The sequence below is a fragment of the Chiloscyllium plagiosum genome, unplaced genomic scaffold (genome assembly GCF_037043375.1).
Source record: "Chiloscyllium plagiosum isolate Xiang-an unplaced genomic scaffold, Cpla_swu_hap1 HiC_scaffold_43, whole genome shotgun sequence".
NCBI classification, from domain to species: Eukaryota; Metazoa; Chordata; class Chondrichthyes; order Orectolobiformes; family Hemiscylliidae; genus Chiloscyllium; species Chiloscyllium plagiosum.
The window spans coordinates 17,799,006-17,818,681 of record NW_028270181.1 but is presented as its reverse complement, the minus strand read 5'-3'; the positions used below and the strand labels follow the sequence as shown (position 1 = coordinate 17,818,681).

The following is a 19,676-nucleotide window of genomic DNA, read 5'->3' as shown; positions in this document are numbered from 1 at the left end:
CCAGTCCACACCGATCCTCTGAAGAGTAACCCACCCAGACCCATTTCCCTCTGACTAATGCACCTAACACTATGGGCAATTTAGCATGGCAAATTCACCCGACCTGCACATCTTTGGATTGTGGGAGAATGTGCAAACTCATTATGAAGGGCCAATGGGCTGAGGAGTGGCGTTGGAGCTTAATTAGGATTGCATGTGGATTGTGAGATATTGTATTTTGGTAAGAAGGAGGAGGGTAGGATTTATACAGTTAACGTTGGGCCCGGGGTAGTGTTTCGAATAGCGACACCTCAGGGTTCAGGTACATAGTTCTTTGAAAGTTGCATCACAATTAGACAGGGTGGCTAAGATGACATGTAGCCTTCATTGCTCAGATCACCGAGCATATGAATTGGGATGTCATGTTGTAGCTATACAAAATGTTGAAGAAGCCATTTTTGGAGTACTGTGAGCAGTTCTGGTCACTCTGCTCTATGAAAGATATTACTGAATTGGAGACGGTTCCGAAAAAATTTACAAGGATGTTGCCGGGACTGGAGGGTTTGAGTTACAAGGAGAGGCTGAATAGGCTGGGACTTTTTCTATTGTAGCCTAGGAGGTTGAGGGGTGACCTTATACAAAGGAATATTGGACTACCTAGCAAGATCGTAAGGTCCCGAAGCTTGGCTAAACTATGTTATCTGGCATTTAATTATCCGGAATTCAATTAACCGAACAACGTACTCCCCGCCCATGTCCATTGGATAATCGAGGTTCTTCTGTCGAGGTTTATAAAATCATAAGGGACATAGATAAGGTGAATAGAATGGTTTGTTCCCTTAAGCTGTGAGGAGAAAAATTTAAAATGAACCTGAGAGGCAACTCTTTGACACAGCAAGTGGTTTGTATGTGGAATGTGCTGCCAGAGAAAATGGTAAATGCAGGTTTGGTTACAACATTTAAAAGACATTTGGACAGGTACAGGAATAGGAAAGGTTTATAGGGACGTGGGCCAAACATAGGCAAATGGATCTAGTTTAATTTTGGGAGCCTGGTCGGCAGGAACAAGTTGGATGGAAGAGTCTTTCTCCATGCTGTATAACTCTATAAATAAAAGCTTCCTTGATGGTCAGTAGTACATGAAATATTCAGCGAATTCTGATACGGACATAGGAGATGCAATTCAATTCTTCGTTGGGGCTAATTAGCTCATCTCAGTTGAGTTAATAGTTGATGAGATATAAATGGTCAAATAACTCGTGGGAAAGACAGCAGGATAAAACATCATTTGAGGATTTCCAATTTGAAGGTGTGTGAATATGACTGTGCTAATGTGCCTTGCACAGAAGTAATCTATTATATTTTACACACATGACAAAGAGTCATCTAGAACACTTGTGATGGTTACAAACAACAATGAAACTGTTTCCTGCAATAGTTCCTTCAGACATTCCATGCATAGTTATGCAGCGTCAGAACATTTGTAACAGTGGTCAGCTTGACTTCACTGATTACAGGCAATTCAATAAAATTTAATGTAAACTGAAATTTATAACTGTACTTTAAATTCAATTATGCTAGACTTCTAAATTGGTGGTTAAATTGAAAATCTGCACAAAGGTTCGAAGATAACTCATTGCATCCATCAGCAATAGGTATCCAAACTTGGAAAAAAAATCTGCAGATCATTTGCTAAATTTCAGCTTGCATAAATAGCTGAACATTGAGGTTATTGAATAATAACAGACAATTGTAAGATCTGCTGCATTTGGAATAGTTAGAATGTTTGATGTGCTGTAAAATCATATATCTATCAGGACCAAGACTATTGGCTTTGGCACTGACCACAAATTTTGTACCCTGACAGCAACTCAACCCATCTCCCTGATCAGTGGATCAGGCGAAACCAGGCAAAATGTGTCAAATTTATCTCTCCACTCCTTTAAGGCCAATCTGAAAATTCATCCCTGACAAATATTTTGATCACCAGTCATCTCCCTTTGGCTGAGCATGCATTTTCCTTTGTTATACATAATTAACTTTTCATAGGTTAAATTATTGTAACAGTCTCCACATCCTGTTCAAGCTAAAATATCCAGACAAGATACAGAACAATTCAGGAAAATATCTGCATGTAATAGTGAAATAAATCAGGATCACATGATTAAATGTTTCTCCAAAAGACTTCCCGTCTTCAAATGAATAATGCACAAGTTTTATTTACTGATCAAAACGTACATGCACAAGTTAACATGCATCATTGGTATCATTATACCAAGTGTGACAGCAAGTAAAATATACTACGAGTGCTAAGCAGTCAGCTTTGTGTTCCATGAAACAAGCATTTGACTTGACAGAGAGATAGTGAACTGAGCCATATGTTTGCTCCTCCCGCCATCTTTATAAGCATCACTGGAAGGCTCATTTGAGGTACAACTGATGATGAAAAGACAGACAGCATGTAGTGGAAAAAAAACCCAATTCTGTTGTCAAAACTAACTGTATAACTGACCTTCTTAAAGACTAATTTCTATGGATCCAAAGAGCTTCTCACGAGATCAACATATTCAGACCAAAAAACTAGATTATGCAAGAATAGATAATTCTTCTAAATAAAAACTGAAACTCCTGTGGATGCACACAATGTGATTAGCTTAGATTACTTCGTGTGGAAACAGGCCCTTCGGCCCAACAAGTCCACACCAACCCGCCGAAGCGAAACCCACCCATACCCCTACATTTACCCCTTACCTAACACTACAGGCAATTTAGCATGACCAATTCACCTGACCTGCACATCTTTGGACTGTGGGAGGAAACCAGAGCACCCGGAGGAAACCCACGCAGACACGGGGAGAACATGCAAACTCCACACAGTCAGTCGCCTGAGGCGGGAATTGAACCCGGGTCTCTGGCACGGTGAGGCAGCAGTGCTAACCACTGTGCCACCGTGCCGCCCACATGTGGTCTCCTCTCGATTGGGGAAACAAAACATAAGCTGGGTGACCACTTCACAGAACATCTACGTTCTGCCCACAAAAAAGACCCTGAGCTTTCAGTTGTCCGCCACTTAAACACACTAACCTGTTCCCTGGCCAACATCTGTCTCAAGCTTGCTGCAGCGCTCCAGTGATGCTCAGTGGAAGATGGAAGAACACCACCTCATTTTCTGCTTGGGAACTCTGCTACCCTCCAGATGCAATATCGAGTTTTATAACTTTAGGCCTTGAATTCCTCCCATGTCCTAACCCCACACATCAGGCCTTGATATCACATAGTCTTCCATTATATACTACCTATTGTTAGCCACTAACAGTCTCCATTAACAGCTATTCACCCTCTCAGCCAGATCATTATCGACTCCTTTGTCTGTCCAACTGTTCTTCTTTCTCTTTGGGCTCCATCCCTACCAATTGTTTACTCCTTCCCCTCTTCCCCCCATCCTACCATCGGCACATCAAGCAATACTTTCCTAGCTACTATCAGTTCTGAGGAAGGGTCACCTTGGACCTATGGGCTCTTCCTCTCTTATCTCATTAAACTGACAGCCCTGAAGAATGTTCATTTTTTGTATGAACATAAAGTAGTCTTGCTCAGTAAACTGAGCACTATCAAATCATGATGAAATAACAAAATTGAGAGCGCTGGTGACTGTTATGGACCAGACCAAACTCCCTCAAAATATATTAGGAATATATAGGCCCTAACTTTTTCTTAATGTAAAGGTCAATGTGTTGCATTCCAGATGCAATTTGATTGGACATTGAGCAAAACACACTTCATTTTTATACTACAGTTAAAATGTAGACAAAATAAAAATAGAAAAGAATTGGCTTAACTGTAACTATCAAAATGCATAACAAAACAGCTACTAACTACTGTTCCAACGTAATAACATTCTTTCGATGCATTCTTGGCAAAGGCAAATTCAGTAAGATAGATTGTCTCACATGTAATTCCAGCAGCAAGAAGAAAAGCCCAACTTTTGGCTGCCACAGAGAGAGGAATAAGAGCTTCAAGACCCCAGCAATTGCTGAAAGCTAAAGCTAAAACTCCAAGTTCTGAGGGAGCCTGATCTCACTCATTCGATTGTTCCAAATTCTAAAAAACCCCAAGGCCTCACAAGCTACTTACTTTATTGACTTTGAACAGACTGCTCACCATCTCCATCTCAACCTTTCTTCATGAAAAAAAAGGACAAAATACACGTCTAAAGCCATAGTATTGTTACAGTGACCAACTGAAATGCTTTTTCTTACAAATAGGATCCTTAGTTTATAATGGCTGAACAACACACAGTCCATACTTAATTAATATAAATTAAAGATCTTTGTGGTGTTTTAGCAATTAAATGATACATTGCAAGCCATTTTGCTGTGAAAGTTGTAATCTGTGATCAGTAACATTCCAATAAATTTATGAAAATTATCTTTACTCCTGCAGTCAACTTCTACTGCAATTTCAAATTCCACTCATTTCCACATTTCATACCTCATGGTGAGACTCTCTTACCAAGAGATCCCACCAACGGAGGGGGGAGGTTTTGGCATGTGTTAACACCAACTACTGTTTTATCTGTGAGATTATTAAGTACTGGTCTTTTTCTTGTACCAATTAACTTCACAAACTTTCAGAATTTCATTCACCTGCACTGAAGAGCGGATTGTAGTGGGTCTCGTGGCAAGGAGTGCTTAAGGCCCAAACATTACATCACAGTAGTGTTTCCCACCTGCTCTAACCAAAAAAAAAACTTGGAGGGATAAGTAGTAAGATTTTGGCTTGAGAGACTTCAGACAGCAGCAACTCAACAAAACGTACGCATAAGCTCAGGTAAAGTCCTTTTAACTTTCTTGTTTAGTTTTAGAACAGTTAAGATGGCAGTCCCATGTTCCTCCTGCAGGATGTGGTAGCTCAAGGAAACTTTCATTATCCCTGATGACTACACTTGTGGGAAGTGCACCCAGCTGCAGCTTCTGGGAGACCGCATTAGGGAGCTGGAGCTGGATCTGGATGCACTTTGGATCATCCAAAATGCTGACCATTTCATAGATAAGAGCTTTAGTGAGGCGGTCACACCGAAGCTGCAGGCAGAGAGTAGCTGGGTGACCGTCAGGAAGAGCAAAAGGAGGAAGCAGAGATTGCAGGAATCCCCTGTGTCCATTACCTCGAAGACAAGATTACAGTTTTGGATATTGTTGGGGGGGGGATGACTGTTCAGGGGAAGGCAGCAGTAGCCAGGTTGGTGGCACTATGAATGACTCTGGGGCACAGTGGAAAAGGGTAAAGGTAAACAGGACCTTAGTGACAGGATACTTGATAGCGAGGGGGACAGATAGGAGATTCTGTGGCCACAAACTGGAATCCAGGATGGTGCGTTGGCTCTCAGGTGCCAATGTCCAGGATGTCTCAGAGCGGCTGCAGAACATTCTCAAGGGGGGAAGAGTGTGCAGCCAGACGTCATTGTGCACGTTGGCACTAATGACATAGGTAGAAATAGGGAGAAGGTCCTGCAGTGTGATTACAGAGAACTAGGAAAAATGTTAAAAAACCAGGACCAGGAGATAATCTGCATTACTTCCAATGCCACATGCTAGTGATAGTAAGATGGCAGATGAGTGCATGGCCAAAGAATTGGTGCAGGAGACAGGGATTCAGATTATTCGATCATTGGTATTTTCTTCTGGGGCGGAGGTGTCCTGTTCAAGAGGGACGAGTTGCACCTGAACTGGAAGGGGGCCAATATCTTGGTGGCCTGATTTGCTAGTGCTGCAAGGGAGGGAGGTGTGAGGCTCAAAGGAGATTAAATAATTAGAAATAGTAAGTTGAAGAGACAGGTGAGGCTGGAATGTGACAGGGAGCAAGGAATGCCTGTTGGATTAAATTGCATTTGTTTCAATTCAAGAGGGCTGACAGCTAAGGCAGATGAACTCAGGGCGTGGATAGGTACATGGAACTTGGATATTACAGCCATTACAGAAACATGGCTAAGAAAGGGATAGGACTGGCAGCTTGACAGGGTACAGGTGCTTTAGGTGGGACGGGACGGGGGGGCTGGTGGTGGTGGTGTTGTACTTGAGATTAAGGCAAGTATCACAGCAGTAATCAAAGATGAAATAACTGAAGGATCATCCAGTGAGACTTTGTGGGTTGTTATGGACCGGGCCAGACCCTTCAAAACGTTTCAAGAAAGTAGCCTACACCTTAAATTTGCTAGTTGCTTTAAGCAGGTGTAACACAGATATTCCAGGAGGGATGCAGTTGGTCAAACCACTTCGTTTTAAACAAAACAGAATTTATTTACAAAATTACCAAATGAAAACAAACAAAAGAGAACAGAATACAGAATACCTTAACCGATCCGAAGACCAATCCGATTACCCAAACTTAATAATAGTGTTCCCAATACATGGACCTGCTTATTTGGGTCCAGCAACTTTTAGAACACTACTGCTAAAAACAAAATTAACCAGAGAAAAGCAGAGCTGGGAGAACTGGCCACTCCCCTTTCATTCTACAAATTTTTTTAAACCCGAAAGCCTGTTTCCTGAGGCAGTATCTGTTAGCTCTAATCAAACTGGCCCTAAAACCCTTCAACTTAAGACTTTTCAGAGTCTATGTCTTTTATGACCTCTCTGAAACAAAAACCAAGGACAACATAACCTTGTTAGAGGAACACCTTTGTCACAGGATAGAGCTAAGAAATAAGGGGATGGACGTTATTGGGGTTGTACAATAGGCTCTCAAACAGTGAACAGGAATAGAGGAACAAATATGCAGGGGGATTGGGAAGACTTGCAGGAGCAACAGGGTAGTTATAGTAGGGGATTTTAATTTTCCGAATATAGACTGGACTGCTAGAGTGTTAAGGGCTTAGATGGGGTGGAATTTGTTAAGTGCGTTCAGGAAGGTTTCCTCAAGCAGTATGTACAGGATCGTACTCGAGAAGGGGCAAAACTCGACCTACTCTTGGGAAATAGAGCAGGATAGGTGACGGGATTGACAGTGGAGATGTACTTTGGGACCAGTGACCATACTTGTATTAATTTTAAAGTGGTTATGGAGAGGGACAAAATGGTCCACAGGTTCAAGTTCTAAATTGGGGCAAGGTGAATTTTGATGGAATTAAGGAGTAGCTTGCAAGAGTTGATTGGAGTAGTTTATTGCAGGAAAAGGGACATCTGACAAGTGAGAGGCCTTTAAAAGTGAGCTAGAGTTCAAGATCTATATGTTCCTGTGAGGGTGAAGGGCAAGGTTGGAAGGAATAGGGAACCCTGGAAGATGAGAGATATTCAGGCTTTGACCAGAAGAGAGAGGTATAGCTCAGGTACAGGCAGCTGAGATCAAGGAATCCCTGGAGGTATAAAGGGAATACTGGAGTTTACTGAAGAATGAAATCAGGAGGGTGAAAAGGAGGCACGAGATAGCTTTGGCTGAGAAGATCACAGTAATGGTTCTCAATTTTTGCTCTGAGCTTACCATGGAGAAAGACATGAAGACTTGGGAAAAGTTAAAATCTCACAACACCAGGTTATAGTCCAACAGGTTTAATTGGAAGCACTAGCTTTCGAAGCGCTGCTCCTTTATCAGAACCACTCGAGAAGGAGCAGTGCTCCAAAAGCTAGTGCTTCCAATTAAATCTGTTGGACTATAACCTGATGTTGTTTGATCTTTAACTTTGTACACTCCAGTCCAACACCAGCATCTCCAAATCAGAACTTGGGGAAGTTAGTGTTGATATTTTGGGGGACAGTCCAAATCACAGTGGAGGTGGTGTTGGATGTATTAGAATATATGAAAGTGGATAAATCTCCTGTTCCTGACTAAACATATCCAAGAACAATGCAACAATGCCCATAAGAGATTGCGGGCGCGCTGGCTGATATTTTTGCAATATTGTTAGCAATGGGTGAGGTCCTGTAAGACTGGAGGGTAGTGAGTGTTGGCCATTAATCAAGAAGGGCTGCAAAGAAAAGCCTGGGTACAAGAGATCAGTCAGCTTAACATCTGTGGTGGGCAAGTTGCTTGAGAAGATTCTAAGAAAGTCATGCATTTGGAAAAACAGGGTATGATCAATAGTGGCTTTGAGAATGGGAGGTCATGCCTCACAAATTTGTTAGAGTTTTTTGATAAAGTGACCAGGAAGGCTGATGAGGGCAGAGTGGTAGACATGGTCTATATGGATTTCTGTAAGGCCTTTGATAAGGGTCTACATGACAGGCTGCTCTGGATAGTTGCATGGAATCTAGCGGGAGCTGGAAAATTGGATACAATATTGGTTTGATAGTAGGAAGCAGAGGGCAATATTGGAAGGATGCTTGTTGAATTGGAGGCCTGTGACTAGTGGAGTGCCTCGGGGTCAGTGCTGGACCCGTTACTGTTTGTTATCTATATCAATGATTTGTATGAGAATGTACAAGGCATGATTAGTAAGTTTGCTGATGACACTAAAATATGTGGTATTGTGGACAGTAAGGAAGATTATCATAAATTGCAACAGGACCTTGATCAGCTGGGGAAGTGGGCCAAGAAATGGCAAATGGAGTTTGACATAAGTGTGAGGCCTTGCATTTTGGAAAGTCAAATCATGGTAGGAGTTTCATGGTGAATGGTAGGGCCTTAAGGAATGTCGTGGAACAGAGGGATCATGGAGTTCAGGTTCACAGTTATCTGAAAGTGGAGTCACAGGTAGACAAGGCAGTGAAGGCAGCTTTTGGCACACTGGCCTTCATCAGTCAGGGCATTGAGTATACAAGATGGGAAGTTATGTTGCAGTTAAACAGGACATTGGTAAGGCCGCACTTGAGTATTGTGTTCAGTTTTGGTCACCTTGTATAGGAAGGATGTTATTAAATGGGAAGGAGTACAGAAGAAATTTACAAGGCTGTTGCCTGGATTCAATGGTCCAAGTTATAGGGAAAGGTTGGACAAGTTAGGATTTTTTTCTTTAGAGCTTAGGAGACCGAGGGGGAATTTTATAGAAGTATATAAGATCACGAGGGGCATAGATAGGCTGAATGCACTCAGTCTTTTTCCGAGGGTTTGGGATTTAAAGACAAGAGGGCATCAATTTAAGTTTAGAGGGGAAAGAATAAAAGGGAACTTGAGGGGCAACTTTTTTTTACACAGCGGGTGGTATGCATATGGGATGAGCTGTCAGTGGAAGTGGTTGATGCAGGTCCATTAACAACATTTAAAAGCCATTTGGTCAAATACATGGAGAAGAAAGGATTAGAAGGATATGGGCCAAGAGCAGGGAAATGGGGGTTAGCGTGAACGGAATTTTGGTCAGCATGGATCAGTTTGGGCCTGTCTCTATGCTGTAGGATTCCATGACTCTAAACTTTGTTTAGCTCACATATTTATAGCTTCTCTAAGTATCCATTATCCAGACTATAGCAACTATAAGGAAATTATATGAGCTTGATTCTGCAACTTTATGAGGCTAATATCAGTTACACCTGAATGTCTAAACACATTTAAGTCTACAAGTAGGGAAGCGTCACTGAAACTGTGGAAAGCACTGATGAGACGATGTCTGGAATACTATGAATAATTCTGGTCCCTTTATATAAGGAAAGATCATTTCATTGGGAGCAATTCAGAGAAGGTTTACAAGGATGATCCCTGTTATGGAGGGATTATCTTCTGACAAATGTGAAAATGGTTGGGACTCTACTCACTGGAAGAATGCGAGGTGATCTCACTGATGCACATAACATTCTTCGGGGGCTTAACAGGATAAATGCTGAGAGGATGCTTCCCCTCATGGGAGAGTCTTGGACCAGAGGACACAGTCACATAATAAAGGTGCAGCAATTTAAAAGTGAGATGAGGAGGAACATCTTCTCTCAGGGTTTAGTCTTTTGAACTCTGCCCACACAGCTCTCTTGGAAAGGAGTCCTTATGCATTTTTAAGGTTGAAATAAATAAATTCTTCATCACTGGGGGAAATCAAGAGTTATGGGGAAAACACAGGAGAATGACATATGAGAAATGTCAAATCAGTCCTGATCGTACTGAATGGCAACAACAAAAACAGAAGCTGCTGGTGAAGCTTAGCAAGTCTCGCAGCATCTGTGAAGACAAATCAGAGTTAATATTTCAGGTTCAGTGGTCCTTCCTCAGAACTTCTGTTTCTTGTTCTGAGGAAGGGTCATTGGATTTGAAATGTTGACGCTGATTTCTCTTCACAGATACTGCCAGACCTGCTAAGTTTTACCCGCAATTTCTGTTTCTGTTTCTGATTTCCACTATTCTTTCAGTTTCTACTGAATGGTGGAGCAGACTCAAGGGACCAAATGGCTTACTCCTGTTCCTATTTCTTGAGGTCTTATACAACTTTGGATTTACTCAATCCTCTGGAAATACTGCCATCATTAGCCAAAAATCCTGTTTCTTTCCAGGCAGACAATAAATACTCTTTCTGCCATCATTTCGACAGCTCTGAAGCAATTAAGACCTATATTTATAAACAGGTAATTTCAATAACCCAGTTAGTTCACTCAACTATGGAATGAGGCTTCAAACTCGAAACTGTCTTACCTCTCCTCTATCCAATACTATTAAACTCAATTGAAGCTCGAATATATTTCTATTGTTAATAATTCATTCTTTCCTTGTCACCTTTGACTGCGTAGTGTTATTGATGACAATAAAATAAAACTCTTGGAATTGGGGCTGCTATAGATTCTACCATAGCTCCTCACAAGAATTTGGATTCTTAAATAATGAAACATAGTTAATTCACTGCTGCTTTATGTGCTAGTTAACAGATATTCAGTATCAACAGCTAAGTTGTTCATCTGTTATCAAACCCAGTCAATTTATATGTATGAAGTTCAGATGTCATACAAATATTTGGCATTCATGTTTTCCTTAAGAATAATAATACTGGTAGAACAGAGGCCAGTCAAAGAAAGAAAGGAACAAGTTCTTTCAAAAATCAAATGATTCAGTTTCTACTTCGTTCCATCAAAACTCTGAATCACAGCAAACAGTAGAATATTTTAGGCAAGAATTTGGGACCTAAAAGGTTAATACAGAGTGGCAGAAAGAAAATGCATCTGTCAGCTAGTATCAAATTACAAGGCTTACTCCTGGATGGTTAGAGAAAAGAGCCTGCAGCACAGCAGAGATTACGTGTGCATACATGGTGGTGGGGGAGGAAGACATTCTGACAGAAGATGAATCACAACCTAACCTTCCAAAAACTCAAACGTAAAATTGGCCATTTTAATGAATATATTGTACTTATGATATCAATAATGAAAAGCGTTCTTGAAAACACGCAATTCTGTCCTCTTTTATATTACCAGTTTTTTTCATTAATTGCTTCAGACTACAGTTCCCTGGCAACAGCCTGCCACTGCACTTTTGGCTCTAGTTCAAAATTTTTTTCTTGAAGAACAGCATCACTGCTGCCTGTGCTATTGCTAGACTGGTTAAGTATTCTAATAATGCAGTTTCCACAATCACATGATATAGGAGCAGGCACCAAGAGCGTGGCTGCCAAGCAGCATAAATCATGTGCCTAAAGCAGTTTATTCTATAAGCAGATAAGACTAAGAACTAAGGTGGTTGCATTATTTTACTTATATAGCAAAATATTACCAAACATTCTAGAGGTAATTATCTATTTCAATACAATCACAAATTCAAAATTTATCTTTTCAAATCTATTTTCGGTCTAAAAGCAAATCATAATACTAAGACCTTTAAAATAATTGTTGCAGTGTGGGTGACAAATTGCAGATTGAAGAGGAAAACGATCTATATTAATACTTTATGAGCACACAATTTTTTAAGTTTCAAATATATTAACTCACATTTTATTCCAAATTTTGTTATAAAATAAACTGCAAGTAGCCTAATTATATGTGCTTTATCCAAGGCATGCCCATGTATGTAAAACATTTTGATTTTCTGATATGTAACTTAACATTCTTAAGGTGTCAATCTTTTTTTCTCTTGATACCAGGATCAATGAAGGTTATCCTGAACACAACAGTGGATATTAACTGACTCCAGGCAGTAGAAAACATGAACACTATGGGCTTCTACCTGAAAGAAACTGAAACATTATTTTCAATGAACTCACTAACTGCATAATCAATTGTCACACTTAGCACCAGCTGCTCTATTCTCAATGATCAAGTAGCTCTGCTGCAGTGAAGGAACATAAGAGCCTACAATCAAAGAGACCAGCTTCAAAACTATAACCACTCTCACTTTGTACTTGCCAGATATGTCAGAGACTCTATCTTTAGATCACACTAAGATACATTCATGACACTTGAGGTTATATATAATTCGCGCTGACTGCACTTTACATTATTGTGCCACAGTAGCTTCTGCAGCCTGACATGTGACAGTACCATGCAAAAACAGGATTTGAAGCAGATGTTACCAAGATACACAATAAGATAATTAGCAGATGATATCTGAAAAGGATTGCATAGGATGCCAACCTTGTACGCTATCTTCTTGTCAAAATTGATGTTACAGAGAGACGAAGAATTGAAAAATATCAATTTAGTGGATTTTGTTTCCTTAAATAGGAATGCAGCTTTCTCCTCCCATTAAATTCTTGGCATTAACACCTTTCAACAGTATTGACAAGAGAGTTGCTTCCAACAATGAGCAAATGTCTGCAATCCTAACAAGATATCATTCATTGCTCTGACAGTTTTGGGCTATTGAATGTTAGCATACTTTCCACCTCACTTAGCTTGACTGGATGGCTCCAATGAATCTCTAACATTTTTTTTGAAGCAAAACAAGGGCTAGTTTGTAGATAGAGGGACAACACAGGGCGCAACCCAAAATAAAACCAGAAGTTGGAGTGTGAAATGAAAATTAATTGATCTGAAGTCAAATAAATGTAAAAATCTATGAATTAATTGTGAAACACTTTGCTGGGCATCCTTATAAGCTTTGTTGTTAACTTGTCCACTTTGTAGACATCACTGGCTCAAATTAATCTTCAGAACATAATTAATTTTAACCTTGTTTCTAATCCTTCCAATTACTCATCAACAAAAGAATATTTCTTCACACTGACTAGAAATCTCAGTTGTGGGCAAGAGAAAAGATCATTATTCCATTCTCACATTTCAGTTTCCTGGAACGTTCCTAGCTACAAGTTTACTGTTGGATATCAACAACTACAACCAATCATTAAGGAATGAACAAAAATGGTCAATTGTTTTCTATATTATACTTGTAACCTTCTTTTAACAGGACCCTGTGAACAGCAGTTACCAAACTGTGAAGATATATGCAGGGGGAATTCCGACTATCCTGCACTAGAGATGACTGCAATTTAGATCTAGTTTTAGAAGATCTACATTATTCCACACACTGGCATACAGCATGGAAACAGACCCTTCAGCGTGGACTATTTGGCCGAACATAATCCCAAACTAAACTATACCCACTTGCCTGCTCCTGGCCCATATCTCTCTAAATCTTTTCTTATTCATATATTTTTCAAAACATCTTAAATTTGGTAATTGTGCCCATATCCAACACTTCCTTAGGAAGTTTATTCCACATGCAAACCATCCTGTACGTAAAAAATTTGCCCCTCATGTCTTTTTTCAACCTCTCACCTCAAACATGTGTCCCCTTGTCTTGAAATCCCCCATTCTAGGGAAAAGACAGCTACCGTTAGCCCTCTCTATACCCCTCATGTCATTACCAACTTCTGTAAAGGTCACCTCTCAATCTCCTAAGGTCCAGTGAGAAAAGTCCCAGCCTTTCCATACCGAGCAACCTGGTACATCTCTTCCATACCCTCTCCAGATTAATAATATCCTTCCTATAACTTAGTGACCAGACTAGACACAGTATTCCAGAAGAGGTCTCACCAATGTCCTGTACAACCTCAACATGACCTACCAACTTCTATACTCAAAGGACTGAGCAGTGCCTTTTTGGCCATCCTTTCTATATGTGACACAAACTTCAAACAAGTATGTACCTCAATCTCGAGGTCCTTCTGTTCTACAACATTACCCAAAGGCCTACCATTAATTCTATAAGTCCTATTCCTCTTTGTTGTACCACATTTGTTGTTAAGAGGAAGAAGCAAACTTATGTTAGGGTGAGAGGTGAAGGCTCAGTTAGGGCACTTTAGTCAGGAAAAACCGAAAGAGAGAGCTAAGAGGAGTCAGGACGGGATAGAGAAGTCGTTGGCAGATAGGATCAAGCAAAATCTGAAAGCTTTTTAGAGGCATATCAAGAATAAAACAATGACTAAGGAAAGATTAGGGCCAATCATGGATAGTAGTGGGAAGTTACGCATGGATGCAAAGGAGATAGGGGAAGCGATAAATGAATATTTTTTGTCAGTATTCACACCTGAAAAAGACGAAGTTGTCAAGAAGAATACTGAAATACAAGCTACTAGACTAGATGGGATTGAGGTTCACAAGGAGCAGGTGTTAGCAATTCTGGCAAGTGTGAAAATAGCTAAGCTCCCTGGGCCAGATGGCATTTAGCCTCGGATTCTCTGGGAAGACAGGGAGGAGATTGCAGAGTCTTTGGCTTTGATCTTTATGTTGTCATTGTCAACAGGAATAGTGCCAGAAGACTGGGGGATAGCAAATGTTGTCCCCTTGTTCAAGGAGAGTAGATACAACCGTGGTAATAATAGACCAGTGAGCCTTACTTCGGTGGTGGGTAAACTGTTGGAAAGGTTATAATAGATAGGATTTAAAATCACCCAGAGAGGAATAAGTTGAGTAGGGATAGTCCACACAGTTTTGTGAATGGTAGGTTGTGTCTCACAACCATTGAGTTCTTTGAGATGGTGACCAAACAGGTAGATGAGGATAAAGTGGTTGATGTGGTGTATATGGATTTCAGTAAGGCATTTGATAAGGTTCCCTACAGTAGGCTATTGCACAAAATACGGAGGCATGGGATTGAGGGTGATTTTATGGTTTGGATCAGAAATTGGCGAGCTGAAACACGACAGAGGGTGGTGGTTGATGGGAAATGTTCATCCTGAAATTCAGTTACTAGTGGTGTAGCACAAAGATCTGTTTTGGAGCCACTGCTGTTTGGCAATTTTATAAATGATCTGGATGAGGGCATAGAAGGATAGGTTAGTAAATTTGCAGATGACACTAAAGTCGGTGGAGTTGTGGATAGTGTGGAAGGATGTTGCAGGTTACAGAGAGACATAGATAAGCTGCAAGCTGGGCTGAGAGGTGGCAAATAGAGTTCAATGAGGAAAAGTGTGAGGTGATTCACTTTGGAAGGAGCAACAAGAATAAAGAGTACTGGGCCAATGGGAAGATTCTTGGTAGTGATGAGCAGAGAGATCTCCGTATCCATGTTCATAGATCCCCGAAAGGTGCCACCCAGGTTGATAAGGTAGTTGAGAAGGCATATGATGTGTTAGCTTTCATTGGTAGAGGGATTGAATTTCAGAGGCAAGAGGTCATGCTGTAACTGTACAAAACTCTGGTGCGGACATACTTGGAATATTATGCGCAGTTCTGGTCACTGCATTACAGGAAGGACGTGGAAGCTTTGGAAAGGGTTCAGAGGAGATTTACTAGGATGTTGCCTGATATGGAGGGAAAGTCTTATGAGGAAAGGCTGAGGGATGAGGCTGTTTTTGTTAGAGAGAAGGTTGAGAAGTGACTTAATTGAAACACATAAAATAATGAGAGGATTAGACAAGAGTGTTCAGAGAGAGCCTTTTTCCTCAGATGGTAATGGCTAGTATGAGGGGACGTGGCTTTAAATTGAGAGGTGATAGATAGAGCATAGATGTCAGAGGTAATTTCTTTACTCAGAGTAGTAGGGGCATGAAACAGTAGTAGACTCGACAACTTCAAGGGCATTTAAATGGTCATTGGATAAACAGATGGATGAAAATGGAATAGTATAGGATAGATAGTCTTTAGATTGGTTCCACAGGTCAGCGCAACATCGAGGGCCAAAGGGCTTGTACTGCACTGTTCTATGTTCTAAAATGCAACACTTTGCAATTACCTAGATTGAACTCCATCTGCCATTTTTCAACACATTGACCCATTTGATCAAGATCCCTTTGTAATCGTAGAAATACCTTCTTTACTGTCTATTATGCCACCAATTTTGGTATCATCTGCAAGCTTACTAAGCATGCCTCATCCAAATCATTTTGTAAATGACAAACAAAATAGGACCCAGAACCAATTCCTATGACAGGCCTCCAGTCTGAACAAACCTCCTCCACCACTCCCCTATTTATTGTTCTTTCTAGTAAAGTACAGACAATAGCTTGGAGCTTATTTCTGTAACAAGAACAAAGAGATCTTAAGACACAGCGTGTGTGACCTGAAAATCTAATCAAATTTGTAGTATATAAAAATGTATGAAAACACATGAAGACTTGTCGCAACCACACACCCTTCGGCTTACACTAACGTAGCCACCTCTTGAACAAATGATACAGTAACCAAATTACCTGCTGCTTTCCAATAGGATGTCCTTTTCTAAATAAAACTATCCGAAGAGCAGCAGTGATGGATCTGTATGTGTGAAGGAAGTTAATCAAAAAGCAAGAATTAACACAACAGGTTGCCCATTCCATACTGGCTTGTCACAAACTTGTATGCAATTAATGATTTGTCACTTGGCCATTTAGAATATCAGAATAGATATCTTCCTTTCGAAGCCAGTCAAGTTAAAAATGGCAAGATTTCCACAGAGAATTGGTTATTATTATTCCACACACCTTGTGTAAAAACAGAAATGGTGAGCTTAGTCACTCATGTAAACAGCTTTATGGGTGGTCAGCAATATTTTCCATCAAGTGACTTATTTGCCTAAAACAACTCGATAAAACCCCAAAGAATGTTTGACTCTATAAAAATGTTTCAGGGAACTGAGAGGGTGGAGTGGATGTGAGTACTTTGACCAGATGTTTTGAGTTATAAAGTGACTTGATGGAGTTTACTAACTTCTCAAGCAGGTACTTGAGTGTACAGTAACAGAAAATCGATCAATGTCAGGTTGACAAATGGCACAGAGAAAAGTCAGGCATGTGAGTGTATAATTTCTGACAATAAATGACTTTCTGGCTCAAGGAGACTGCATCAGATAGCAGCTAAACATTTAGTGTGTGAAATCTGTCTGCAGAGATACCAGTTTACTACAAATACAACAGGCAGTTAAATTAATAATAGCACAAACTGTGCACTTGATGAACAATAATACTTGTTTTCATTGAAAAATTTGGTCAGTAAATACTTTTTGAATTCTACTTTGGATGGTAGTACTTTTCTAAATGGATCTCTGAACACTCAAACATTACTGGCTGAGTTGTTTACAGATTATCTGGTGGCTGAAAGAGAATCAGCAAAAGGGAAAAGTAGCTTTCTGGCAAACAGTGTACTTAAGCCACTTGTCTGAATAAAAGTAACATTGGAATGCAACAATAAAAGCAAACAGGATGAGTTCCATAGAACTCCATTTTATGCTCAACAGAAAGATTAACAATGTTTTTCAGAGAGATTGTCAAGTAATGAGGATAGTATCCTGAAAAATAACATGCATAAGAGTACTTCACAAAGGTTCTTTCTTGATGTTATTTATACCACAACAAAGGTCATTCAGATGCTTTCGAATACATACTTTCGAGAAACTAATTTAACATAACAGTAACATTTCTATGGAGAGGAAGAGCAGTCTCATTAGCAAACAGCTCATTCAGTTACAAATTCAACACTGCAAATGGTACTAAATATTTCAGAAATGACCACAATAACAAGCAAGGACAGAAATCTACAGGTCCCAATTCCAGGATATTATACACAAAGTGAACCCTGCACATGAAACTTCACAACTAAGTCTAGTCTTGAGAAAAGGTATTCAAAATTTTAAAAATTGAACCAATACAACTCAACTGACAAGAAAACTACGGAAGGATTTCTAACAAATCCTCCCTTCTTATGGTGATACAGACTCATTGATGGACAAACATGTTCAAATTTTCAAAAGTCAGTTGACCTTTATTGGCAATTTAAATGTCTTTACAGAGAATAATCAAGTTGGATTTTCATTTTTTGATTGTACATTCATGTAAGCCTTTGACTTTGTCATTCAAGAGTCTTGGTATCAAAACACAAGTAATTTACAGACCTCATTAAGTTTCTCGAAATGTTTTCTTTGCAAAGAAGCAATGGTTATCCATTGTGAAAAAGAAGAATAACTTAGAGTCATCGAGATGTACAGCATGGAAACAGACCCTTCAGTCCAACCCGTCCATGCTGACCAGATATCCCAACCCAATCTAGTCCCACCTGCCAGTGCCCGGCCCATATCCCTCCAAACCCTTCCTATTCATATACCCATTCAAATGCCTCATAAATGTTGCAATTGTACCAGCTTCCACCACATCCTCTGGCAGCTCATTCCATACAAGTATCACCCTCTGCGTGAAAAAGTTGCCCCTTTTATATCTTTCCCCTCAGGTCTTTTTTATATCTTTCCCTCTCACCCTAAACCTATGCCCTCTAGTTCTGGACTCCCCGACTCCAGAGCAAAGACTTTGTCTATTTATCCTATCCATGCCCCTCATAATTTTGTAAACCTCTATAAGGTCACCTCTCAGCCTCCGACGCTCCAGGGAAAACAGCCCCAACCTGTTCAGCCCCTCCCTGTAGCTCAGATCCTCCAACCCTGGCAACATCCTTGTAACTCTTTTCTGAACCCTTTCAAGTTTCACAACATCTTTCCGATAGGAAGGAGACCAGAATTGCACGCAATATTCCAACAGTGGCCTAACCAATGTCCTGTGCAGCCGCAACATGACCTCCCAACTCCTGTACTCAATACTCTGACCAATAAAGGGAAGCGAACTAAATCTCTTGATACATGGGCAGGAAATAATGAACAAACTGAATGAAAATTAACAAAAAGCAGAAAATAATTTCACATGCGTGAAATGCTGCATTAGAAGACACACAGCAACAATCTCAATTATTATGGTGCAGAAGGAGCCCATTCAGCCCATCATGCTTTCACCAGCTCTTCAAACAAGCATCATTACTTATTGCCAATCTCTCGCCTTTTCTCTGTACCCATGCACATTATTTCTAACCAAATAATCTTGCAATGCCCTCTTGAAAACCTCAATTCATCTTTCCTCTACCACATTTCTGGGTACTGCATTCCTAACCTAACCACTGTGTGTTGAGAAAGTGTTTTTTCTCACAATACCCTTGCTTGTTTTGCACATCACCTTATGTTACGCTCTCTTATCCTTGTTCCTTTTACAAGTGGCAACAGCTCCTCCCAATCTACTCAATTCAGCCTGCTCATAATTTTGAAAACCTCTATAAAATCGCCTTTCAGCCATTTTGTCTCCAAGGAAAACAAACCCAACTCTTTCAATCTATCCTGATAACTGAAGTTTCTCATACCAAGAAGCATCTTTGTGAACTGCTTCCATACTCTCTCCAATTCATTCACGTTTCCTTTAATGCAGTGCCCAGAACTGTACACAACACTCCAGCTGGGGTCTAACAAGTGTTTTATACAAGTTCAAAGTCATCTCCTTGCCTCTATTAGTACAGCCAAGGACACTGTATGCTTTACTAACTGCTCTCTCCACCTGTCCTGCCACTTTCAATGATCTGTGCACATATACAGCCAGCTTCTCCTGCACCCCTGCTTTTAGAATTCTAGCCCTTATT

General features: G+C 40.3%; 1 protein-coding gene and 1 long non-coding RNA gene across 12 annotated transcripts in view; one reads left to right on the top strand and one right to left on the bottom strand.

The window, feature by feature from the left end:
• The window catches only part of LOC122541855 (adenosine kinase-like), a 266,202-nt gene that overhangs the window by 90,070 nt on the left and 156,456 nt on the right, over positions 1–19,676 (bottom strand). The window lies entirely within an intron of this gene.
• Positions 1–19,676, top strand: part of LOC148137441 (uncharacterized) — a 249,878-nt gene that overhangs the window by 110,360 nt on the left and 119,842 nt on the right. The window contains exon 5 of one of the 4 annotated variants that reach the window (XR_015754219.1): positions 11,957–12,075. The exons of 2 other annotated variants lie outside the window; for them this stretch is intronic. This is a non-coding gene — a long non-coding RNA (uncharacterized LOC148137441). Of the gene's footprint in view, positions 1–11,956; positions 12,076–19,676 lie in introns of those variants that run through there. One more of the 4 variants, XR_015754220.1, reaches the window with a different exon arrangement.